The sequence below is a fragment of the Temnothorax longispinosus genome, chromosome 3 (assembly GCF_030848805.1).
Source record: "Temnothorax longispinosus isolate EJ_2023e chromosome 3, Tlon_JGU_v1, whole genome shotgun sequence".
Classification (NCBI taxonomy): domain Eukaryota; kingdom Metazoa; phylum Arthropoda; class Insecta; order Hymenoptera; family Formicidae; genus Temnothorax; species Temnothorax longispinosus.
Window position 1 is genome coordinate 20,585,036 of NC_092360.1, and position 9,740 is coordinate 20,594,775.

The 9,740-nt window shown below is 29.2% G+C and overlaps 2 long non-coding RNA genes across 2 annotated transcripts; both read right to left on the minus strand.

Moving 5' to 3' along the window:
- Positions 1–4,439: 4,439 nt before the first annotated feature.
- Positions 4,440–5,574, minus strand: LOC139810310 (uncharacterized). The gene is made up of 4 exons (XR_011731282.1): positions 5,484–5,574; positions 5,217–5,405; positions 4,784–5,128; positions 4,440–4,695 (listed from the first exon to the last, which is right to left on the minus strand). It is a non-coding gene; the product is annotated as an uncharacterized lncRNA (long non-coding RNA).
- Positions 5,575–5,666: 92 nt separating this feature from the next.
- LOC139810311 (uncharacterized) lies at positions 5,667–9,734 on the minus strand. Its single transcript, XR_011731283.1, has 4 exons — positions 9,346–9,734; positions 6,394–6,624; positions 6,186–6,283; positions 5,667–6,098 (listed from the first exon to the last, which is right to left on the minus strand). It is a non-coding gene; the product is annotated as an uncharacterized lncRNA (long non-coding RNA).
- Positions 9,735–9,740: the final 6 nt, after the last annotated feature.

Below are 9,740 nucleotides of genomic sequence, written 5' to 3' on the forward strand. Positions count from 1 at the left end.
GGACAAAAAATTATGATATTATTAAATAATATTATTATAATATATTACAATACTAAATTACAATTTTATTAAATACAAACAACTACGATATAGTGCGTACTTTATTGGTCACAAAACACATTTATTGGTTATAAAACATGCCTTTACGCGGAATTAATGAATTTTAAAGAAAGCTATTAAAAAACTATTAAATTTATATGACGCGAGTCACCTTTTTCCTTTTAGCTTATTGAATTTATTAGATAATATCGCAGATAAACCAATTGCTGCCCCTAAATCGCGGATCTTTTCTTAGCAAAAGTTTGGTCGCAACAGACGTATTCTGATGTACCTAAATAATCGTGTCAAACAAACTTCACACAATTTTTTTTAAATTCTTATACCACGCATACTCATGCACTGGAGAATCCAATTCTTTACTGGAAATTGTTTCTTTTCTAATAGATTTGATTAAAGGATCATATAGTGCAGATTGGACCTCTTGAAGATTATTACATGTAAAGTTTTCACAAATTTCTGTTTCTATAATCCAAAGTGCAATCTTCTTCTTAAGATAAATTATGGCTCATTGGATCGAAATGAGAAATAATTTTACAATTTACTGTTATAAAAATGCACCTGTTCACTTACAATAACTTCTACATTTGTATTCAATCCTCTGATAGCCAACGCAGTACCCGCTGTAAGTCCACAACCTTTGATCGACGTCGGTAGTATGACTGTACCAACATTTGTCACGTTTTCCAAAATTTTTATACTCAAGGTGGGTTGGCCGATGATCATATTTGGATAATTAACTTTTATCAATAAAATATCATTGAATAATTCGGTGATAAGAATATAGATAAACTTAACAAATCAAGCATCTCTTGAAACAATAAGGTATAATTAGTATATAAGTGTATAAAGTAATTATAATTGCATTGTTGAATTTAACTAATTTCTTCGTAATAAAATTAAATCTTATAATTATTAAAGATAGAAACAATTGATAAAAATATTATCTTTTAATGTTTTTTAACCAAAAAGGCGAAGTAACGCATTACTTTTGAACGCTGTTGTGACTATACAGTTATTACTTTTCAGTAACAAACTGTTAACGGTAAGTTTCTCTCATAACGTTAACGATGACGTAGTTACGCGCTTGATTATTACATAAAAATAAAAATTTAGAAAATTATTTTCTAACGTTATTCAACTTTACTTTATACATTTCAATTTATTTGCAAGATTTCCACATTTCCTGACAGACAGTAAAATTATAAATAGTAACTAATGTATAAAGAACTTGTATCAATGTTGCTAAAAATTAATCTTTCAGTTATTTAGCCAAAGAAATTTTAAGAAACGGTAACGATAAAGAGTTTCTTTTATAAAATAACTTTTCTACCCTGATTTCAACTTAATTAAGATTTTAATAAAAAAGTATATCCGTCGATGTAACCCAGGTAGCACATACACGTTTCAGAAATGTTTTGAGTGTCTTTCCGAAACGTTTTATAACCGATTTCTAGAAATGTTTCTTCTGAGTAAAAATGTCCACTCAAAAAACGTTCGATGGAACGTTTCTCTCCCGATAAAATAACGTTTAAAAAACTATTATAGAAACGTTTATTGTTTTAATGATAATGATATTTAGATAAAGACATTTAAAATTCTTACTTTTCACGTCTTTTGACCGTGTTTATGACGTCTTTGAGACATGCGTGAGAATGTTCTAGAAGCTTCATGCACATACCATTTATGACGTGTATTCTTTTTCGAAGAAATCCTTGCACATTCGTGCAATAAGTTAGAATGAAACAAAAATTATACTTGTCTTATTCTAACTCAATTGCATTACTGATGTGCACCAGTTCAGGAAGATCTTCAAAACTTGATCGTATAATAAAATAAAACACAAAATTGTGATTTTTTGCTTCACAGAATATACGTAATGTCCCGCTATCGCAAACATTATTTTTAATATTCACTATTTAAATAACATTCGAACGATTAGAATATTGTTATTTCTCCATATATTTCTGAGAGCTATTTTTGAAATATGAAAATATTGTCACAGATAATGCCTTGGTACACATTCTGCGTGAGTATACATTGAGCTTTAATTAAAACTACGATTAATCAAATCAGACAATACCCACAAGGTACTTCGTAGATTCATTGGGCGGACAAATTATAAGAAAATGTCAAACTGTTCTCTTCTCTTGCTTCCGTTTCCATTCTTTCGTTGCCATTATATCCGCACTATATCACAAAGCACATCTTTCTAAATGTGATATATTGACTACCCCAAGAAAAATATTTAAAAAATATGTTTGATGAAGGTTAAAAAGAAACATGTGAAGCTTTTCTAAATGTAAATATTGTACACACGAACAATTTGTAATAACAATTATTTATTGTTTGACTCGGACGCAGCTATCTGCAAATGGGAAGGCATTTATGGCACCGTGTGTATGTATAATATTATGTATAGTATTGTTACGCTCGTCAAGCAAGTTCGCCGTCGAAGCACTATCGCGCACTCCACGTTCGTTTATTCAAAGCTCGAAAAACAGAACGCGTGCGAATTCTAAAAATCCGCTAGACAGAAAATCGATAAATTTTTAAACAAACTCCCGTTGTCAAGGAGCGCGCTTCACAGCTTTCCGCGACTTCTCTACTCAGTGTCCAGCACGGGCGCAACAATATGTATACCTACTTATTTTACATTTTTAAATATATCTTACAATATATTATAATATTTTCTGAATCTTAACAATTTTGGGTTACAGTTCTTAAGAAGAACAAACGAAACAAAAATAATGAAAAAAGAATGAAAAACATTATATTTCATGACATTTACAAATATGTTTTATTTGAATGTATAGAATAAATTGCGTATTGCCGTATTGTATGTAACATAAATATGAATGGCGTCTTAAAATGTTTCTTATGTACACAGATATGCGCTCTGTTTGTGCAATGAGTGTACGTGATCTAAGCGTTGTCATTTGACCGCTCGTCATGTGAAAGGAGAAATTAAGATTTATGTGCTCGTGGTTGCCATAAAAATTAAATTTTAACAGCATATATATATATGTCATTATTAAACAATTAAAATAAAAAAAAGTTTTTTATAATTTTTCAAAATAGCGAAGTATTGCCTTTATAAATATGAAATATTGTAAACATTTGCTTTGCGTTCTTCATTTTAACAAAAAAATTTAACTTAAACAACATATATATATATATATATGTTGTTTAAGTTAAATTTTTATATATATGTATATCATTATAAATTTTTTTTTTAATGGAGAAATGTTTTTCGTAAATCTGAGATATCGCGAGCTCTGTGTTCTACCACCATTGCACGTGCTAGAAGAACACAGAGCACACGCATGCACAAACACCAAAGAAAAAAAAATTGTAAAATTTAAATTGCTCACGCGTTTGCTACACTTTATACGCTTACGCTTCTAATTGTAAGTGACTAAAATTTTTCAAAATGTATTTTTTTATTTGTTTAATATATCTTTTATCTAATGTTTGATACAGCGATATAACAATCGAATCCAACAAAGGATCACACAGTGAATAAAGAGAATTGCCGGAAAATTGTCTCAGAAATGAATAAAAGAATTAATCTCTAGTTACTAATTTTTAATAGTTACTATTTAATTGTTGTTGGCATGTTGTCGGCAAATTATAGCATGCGTTGTTATATCAGAATATTTTGTTTTTATTAAGACATTAACTTCTTTTACGCAATCTAAATTAAGTACCAGACAATTTTTACATAGTAAATTTGTAAGCATAAAAATATAAAAAGTGAACATGAGTAAGAAGTAAATTAATATGTCATAAAATAGCAGCAAATATCAGTATAGACAAGATAATCAATTATAGACGGACACATGAGAATATCTTTTCTTCCATTGATTAACTAAGCGATCACTAATATTAGAGTGTATGAGATAAAACTCTTGCAGTTTTGGACATTCCAAAATAACGAAATATTTATCAGGTGTATAAAGGCTCACGTAATAAAGACATAACTTTTTCAAGTTTTTACACTGCGCCAGTAATTCCAACGTGTGATCATTGAGGAGAGTACCAACTATATAATTGCCGATCAAATAAACTTCTTGCAAGTTTTGATAGGAGGAAAGTAATCTAAATAAGCTGTCATCAGTATTTCGGTATTTGTATCTGTAACAAAAATCATATAATTAGTACAGTGTTTTAATTGCAAAAAGAAAATTCATGTAATTTTTTCAAGATGCTTGCAAGAGAAGCAAACACACAAATTTCAATAAAGAATACAATAATAGATATGTATTTTAAAAAAAAATTAAAAAACATATTTACAGGGAAAGAAAAATTTCCATTTTACGTAAATTCTTTAAGTCAGCGAGGGCATTAATACCCCGAGATGTAAGATGACGTACCGTACTTCCAATGTACTTATTACTTCCAAGTCAGAACACGAATTTGCCAACTCTATTAGGACTGCGTCATGGTTTATTAATAAGTCTCTTTCAAAATCCCCGTTTAAATGTAACTCACGCATCCGTTGATTTTTTTGCAGTATTTTGCAAAGACATTGCGTTTCTATACGTGTAGCAAGAAGGTTTAGATACTCCAAACCATTTAGCTTCTCGAGATACAAAAATTCTTCGTCGTCTACGCGACAATGACTTAAAGTCAATTCTGAGAAAAATATATATTAGTTAAATAGTTATATGCAATTTATCTATAATAACCTTGACATATATATACTATATGTATATATACATACCTTTCAAATTTGTGCATATCTCTGAAATTTTAAGTAGAGCATGACTGTCATCAATTAATTTGCACCAACTTAATCTTAAGTTAAATGTCTGCCGCAGTTATCAATAAACTTTACGAAATCCTTAACATTAAAGTCGCTTGCTGTAAAATCTAACTGTCGCAAATATTTACATCTAGGTGTAAAATAACAAAATATATCGCGTATATATTTGTTAGGTACATTACGTATGTTCTAACGTATGAGATGAGGGTCCCGTATCAAATCATTGAAGCGTTTATTTACGTAATTCAAGCGACATAACGTCATCAAATCCAAGTTTTTTAATATTATTAGTAGTATTTCATCCTGCAAAAATAAAATATAAAACTTTAATACACGAGATGACATTGCGATAAATATTATTATGAGAAATAAATTTCTTGTAATACTTTACAGGAAGCGCAGACAAAGCTCCTTGGATTCATCCGAAGAGAGTTTCATACGCTTTGCATAATTAGAATGACTTTTTAATAAAATATGACGTGAGTTTTTCTCTCCATGAGGTTGCTTATAACCGGGAATTACCTCCTGAGATACTTCTTTGTGTTTCAAATTACTCTTATAAGAAGTCCTTCGCATATTACTGCAAATAACATCCAAACAGATTAATTTTTATTATTAAAAAATATTGAATGTTACTTAATATCAATGATTATAATACCTTTTACAAATAATCCAATATTTAGGAAAACTCTGTTGCAGATGAACTATATCCAAGTGTGCACCCCTTATAGAAATTTAATACTGTAAGTGATTTTTTGGCTAGTAATTAATCACTTAAAAGCACTATTAAAAGCACTGTTAACAGTGCTTTTAATAGTGCTTTTAAATGATTAATCACTAGCCAAAAAATCACTTACAGTATTAAATTTCTATAAGGGACTTTTTAAATCTGCTGTTAAATTATAAACTCCCTCATGGCGTGGAGAGTACATACAGTTAATTCTTTTTAACAGATTAGTTAAACTCTCGTTAGCATTTCTAGGAAGGATCAATTCTGATGTATTGATAAGCATCACAGCGTCCAGCTTTGTGTAAAATGCAGGTGGATTATTCTTAAATATTAGTCTGAGCATTTTGGTTTTAAAGTTACACGAATGCGACAACGGTGGAGAAAATAATCTTGATTTTGGAGGTACAATCTGAGACGATTCATCCCACAACTGAATCCAGTGATTATTGGAATTTTGAGCCGAAATTTGAATTACGCTTCCAGGATTAAATATTTCGTAAATACAGACTCTGATTGGATATACAGCTTCATGAAACTCGACATCTTCAAAATAGAAAATATAATTATACTCTTCTCTCAACAAAAACATATCTTTTTTAACAATATCTTATCAATTTAAGTATTACATACCAATATACATATGTTCGTAAAACTTCCCTCCATTAATATACCGCTCCAGTAAATCATCTTTCTTTCGCCACGAAGATAGTGAGATATCGATCTTTTTCCTTTATATTAAAAAATCCAAATGTGTCAAATAGTCGGAACTCTTGTAGCACAAAAGATTGCGATTACATTGTAAAGGAAAATAACAGATAATATTAAGAAATACACATACTTTGACTGGTAGATGAAATAGTTCTCCATAGTTTGGAAATTTGGGTGGCCCAATTATGTCAGGGGCAGTATAAAGTATGCTAAGGTGGTACGTAGGAACAAATCTTTTCTTTACAAATTGACAAATGAAGTCAACATGTTCCTCCTCGCCTACGGATACTCTGCCCACATAGGGATATCGACTACAACTCTCGCAATATAAAGGTTGACAATGAGATGTCATATTTTTTCTCTAAAAAAGAAACAAAAATATGGAGAATAATAATCCTTTCTTTTATAGCATATGCTAAAATGCATATACAGTGGGGGAGACTGGGGCTAGAAGTCACACAGATAAGTTGTCGGAAAACTTATATCTCTTCTTAATAAATTAAGTGGCATATTTTTCTCTATAGTGTGGGTTGCTCCTATTGTGTTAGCCGGTTGTAAAATTTTTTTTTCAAAAATCATCACGTGTAATATTTACGAGCACCTTTTAAAAATTGAACCTGGTAAATAAATTTTTCTTATTTCCATTTTTATTGTTCCGTTGGTTTTTGTAATTATATACTAGTTGTAATTTCTCTTTAGTCATAAGAAATATTATAATTTTAAATAGTTTTTCCTGTATTTAGTTAACCGTCATTGCAACATAGTTTATAAATATAGTCTTTTTCGTTTAAAATGACCGTTCGGGGTAAGTTATCTCAAATGAGATGGAACTCAAAGTTTATGAGAACTATTATTCTTCTATTTATTCAAAGTTTATGAAAATATTACAAAGTTTAGAGAATTATTGTTCTCTTATTTATTCTACGTCTATGAGAATTATATTACAAAGTTTATGAAAATTATTAATTTTTTGTTTAATTTATGCTGCAATATATTGCTAAGTTAATCTACAAATAACTGCCACTGATTTTAATAAAATATTGAAACAGAATTTGTCGTATGTTTTCTCTATATACTGTAAATCTAAGTTGTGTTATTTTTACAAGCATATAACGTTTAAAAATGACATATTTGACTGAAGCTCGTTTTACATGTTTTGTTACGTGTTAAAGTAACACGTTTAATCGTATTAAAATAAAAGTGAATACGTTCAACTGTGTCAAATAACATAATTTTAAACGGCAAGAAATGTGTAAGAAAAGCTTCAGTTAAAATAACACACTTTGGATTTGCAGTGTACAAAAGATACGTGACAACCAACTCTGGGTATGGGGTAAGTTGTCACATTTGCACGATTTCGCTTAGAATTAAATAACTTTTTTGTGTACAAATATATATAAGTCTAATATTTTTTTTACACTTAAAGCACGTAGTTAATTATAAAGTAGTATACAATATTATAAACTATTGCTAACACACACACATTCTTTTTAAATCGGTATTTGAAAAGTGTGACAACCAGCCTCGGTTTCCCCTATCATATATTTATAATTATAACGTAAAGATTACATGATCTAAGTTAAAGTTTATCTTGCTTTTATTCATATTGCTAGTATTGACATTTTTGTCAGCATGCTGCGTACGTGACGTAAACTATAGATTTTTAGTACTGGCAGTGAATATTAGAATGCAGCTTTCGTAGTAAAAGATTTGAATTAACAATACAAATCTTGTTCTACTTTCACTGAAACTACTTCTTCAACTTTCCTATACCAAATTGCACTTTTATTATGGAATATTATATATACATACATCAAATTTAATATATCTCACAACAGTCAAACTCAAAAATTTCTTTGCTATTTTTTGCACCATTCTTTTATAACAGAATAAATTGTTAACAAATAATTATTTCATATACTTTAATTTTAATCTCAAATTTATATTCTGCTTTATAACATTTTTTTTCTCATAAAATAGATATATGTACTTATTTATTATAAATATAATGTATTATATGTATTCTTATTTTTAAATATATCTTGCAATATATTATTTTCTGAATCTCAACAATTTTTGGTTACAGCTGTTAGGTCCACAGTTTCACAAGTGTCGGTTAACTTGGACGTTAGAAAGAGACGAAGAGTGAGTTTAATCCAAGATTAAAAGTTAACCGACACTTGTGAAACTGGCCTTAAAGAAGAACAAACAAAACAAAAATAATTAAAGAAGAATGAAAAACATTATATTTCATGATATTTACAAATATGTTTTATTTGAATGTATAGAATAAATTGCGTATATGCCGCATTGTATGTGACATAAATATAAATTGGCGTCTTGAAATTCTTATATACACAAGTATGCGCACTGTTTGTGAGTGTACGTGATTTAAGCATTATCATTTGACCGCTTGTCATGTGAAAGGAGAAATTAAGGTTTATGTGCTCGTGTTTGCCATAAAAATTAAATTTTTACAACATATATGTTGTTAAACAATTAATTAATATTACAACAATATTATTAAACAATTAAAATAAAAAAACAGTTTCTTATAATTTTTTTAAAATAGCAAAGAATTGCCTTTGTAAATGAGAAATATTGCAAACATGTGCTTTGTGTTCTTTTTTTTTAAACAAAAACATTTAACTTAAACAACATATTTATATATGTATCATTATAAATAAGTAAATATTTTAAATTTTTAACACTGTTGGAGAAATGTTTTTTGTAAATCTGAGATATCGCGAGCTCTGTGTTCTACCACCACGTGGTAGAAGAACACAGAGCACACACGCATGCACAAACACCAAAGAAAAAAAAATGTAAAATTTTAATTGCTCACGCGTTCGCTACACTTTATATGCTTACGTTTCTAAGTGATTAAAATTTTTCAAAATATATTTTTTTATTTATTTGATATATCTTTTATCTAATGTTTGATACAGGTTATAACGATTTAACAATCGAATCCAACAAAGGATCACACATAGTTAATAAAGAGAATTGCCGGAAATTTGTCTCGGAAATGAATAATAGAATTAATCTCTAGTTACTAATTTTTATCGCTTTTCATACTTACTGTTTATCAGCAAGGCAGATTTAATTTTTTCCGTATAAAATGAAAAATCATGAAAGAGAAGAAATGTTGGAACACGTGGTTGGTGAGGAGCTCATACTCCTGTGTAGATCCACATCTATGTATATTATATACAAGACTTCCAACTCCTATGAAATACATGGACCTACATGTGGAATAGTGTTACATTCAATCCCAGATGAGATTCAGGTAAATTCGTAAATTACTGGAAAGCAAAGAAAGACTAGCTAAAGGGTGGAGGTATGGAAGGACCTCTATAAAGATAGCCGAAATTACTAAATTTGACTTAATTTTTATCTTCTCTAAGGCCGGTATTCCTAGTCGGTTCTTATATTTAAAACCGTCTTAAGTACAATCTCAAGAAGTCATGAACCAGT